Here is a 2,500-nt window from a genome sequence, read left to right on the forward strand (position 1 = left end):
ATTACAAAAAATAAAAAAAAAGTGACTCCAGAAATAAATGAATAGTCCTAATAAAACAAGTTATAATGCTAAAAGATTGGAATCACCAAATTGGCAAATATTAAAAAGAAGAAATACTCGATTAATCCGTAAATTACATTATTTTATAAAATTTTTCACTGAAAGGATATACGCAGATATCCTTCTATCTATTATTAATATTCCCAGAATTAATATACAACTTTTTGTTGAATCAACAAAAAAAATGATTGATAAATCCATTTACAATAATAAAAAAAATAAAAAAAGAATTAATAAAACAAATCAAAATAAAATGAATTTTATTTCGACTATAAAAAAGTCACTTTATAATTTTATTTCGACTATAAAAAAGTCACTTTATAATATTAGTAATAAGAATTCACAGAATTTTTTGACTTATCCTCCTTGTCACAAGCATATGTATTTTACAAAATATCACAAACACAAGTTCTTAACTTGTATAAGTTAAGATCTATTCTTCAATATCACGGAACGTCTTTTTTTCTTAAGACTTCAATAAAAGATTATTTTGGAAAACAAGGAATAATTCATTATGAATTAAGACATAAGAAACTTCGGAATTCTGGAATAAATCAATGGAAAAACTGGTTAAGAGGTCATTATCAATACCATTTATCTCAGATTAGATGGTCTAGATTAATAGCAGCAAAATGGAAAAATAGAATCAATAAATGTCGTACAATTCAAAATCAAGATTTAAACAAAGAGAATTCATATGAAAAAGACCTATTAATTCATTACAAAAAACAAAACGATTACGAAGTATATTCATTACCAAATCAAAATGAGAATTTTCAAAAATACTATAGATATAATCTTTTATCTTATAGATCTATTAATTATGAAATAAGAGGGACCCATATATTTATGGATCACCATTCCAAGTAAATAAGAATCGAGAGAGTTTTTATAATTACAACACACATAAACATAAGGGCAAATTTTTTGATATACTAGGGGATATCCCTATCAAAAATTATTTAGGAAAAGTGATATTATGTATATGGAAAAAAATCCGGATCGAAAATATTTTGATTGGAAAATTCTCCATTTTTGTCTTAAAAAGAAAATCGATATTGAGGCCTGGATCAAGATCGATACCAACAAGAATAAAAATACTAAAACCGGACTAATAATTATCAAATAATTGATAAAATTGATAAAAAAGATCTTTTTTATCTTACGATTCCTCAGGATCAAGAAATCAATTCACCCAATCAAAAAAAAATATTTTTTGATTGGATGGGAATGAATGAAGAAATACTAAGTCGTCCTATATCGAATCTGAAACTTTGGTTCTTCCAGAATTTGTACTACTTTATAATGCATATAAAATGAAACCGTGGTTTATACCAAGCAAATTACTTTTTTTTAATATAAATGAAAATGGTAGTGAAAATAAAACATCAATAGAAAGCAAAAGGGGGTTATACCCTCGAATGAAAAAAAAAAAAATGGAATTAAAGAATAAAATAAAAAAGAAAAAGAATCTGCAGGCCAAAGAGATCTTAGATCAAATGCACAAAACCAAGTAAATCTTGTATCTGTTCCCTCAACCGAACAAAAAGATATTGAAGAAGATTATTCAGAATCAAACATGAAAAACCGTAAAAAGAAAAAACAATACAAGAGCAATACCGAAGCAGAACTAGATTTCTTCCTGAAAAAGTATTTACTTTTTCAATTGAGATGGGATAATGCTTTGAATCAAAGAATGATCAATAATATCAAAGTATATTGTCTCCTGCTTAGACTGAGAAATCCAAGAAAAATTACTATATCCTCTATTCAAAGGAGAGAATGAATCTGGATATAATGCTGATTCAGAAGAATTTAACTCTTACAGAATTGATGAAAAGGGGGATATTAATTATCGAACCCCTTCGTCTGTCTGTAAAAAATGATGGACAGTTTATTATGTATCAAACCATAGGTATTTCATTAGTTCATACGAGTAGGCATCAAACTAATCAAAGATACCGAGAACAAAGATATGTTGATAAGAAGGATAAGGATTTTGATGAATCCATTTCAAGGCATCATCAAAGGATAACGGAAATAGAAAAAAAAATCATTATGATTTGCTTGTTCCTGAAAATATTTTATCGTCTAGATGTCGTAGAGAATTGAGAATTCTAATTTGTTTCAATTCAAAGACTAAGCATGATGTGAATAGAAATCCAATATTTTGCAATGGAACAAGGTCAAAAATTGGAGTCGATTTTTTGATGAAATAAAGATCTTGATAGAGATAAATTAATTAAATTCAAATTTTTTCTTTGGCCCAATTATCGATTAGAAGATTTAGCTTGTATGAATCGCTATTGGTTTGATACCAATAATGGCAGTCGTTTCAGCATGTTAAGGATACATATGTACCCACGATTGAAAATTAGTTGATGATACATTTTTCCTATCTATCCTGTACCATATCTGCTATATGAAAATAAACAGATGC

The sequence above is a fragment of the Camellia sinensis genome, unplaced genomic scaffold (assembly GCF_055761805.1).
Source record: "Camellia sinensis isolate YWXY unplaced genomic scaffold, ASM5576180v1 Unanchor641, whole genome shotgun sequence".
In the NCBI taxonomy this organism is placed as follows: Eukaryota; Viridiplantae; Streptophyta; class Magnoliopsida; order Ericales; family Theaceae; genus Camellia; species Camellia sinensis.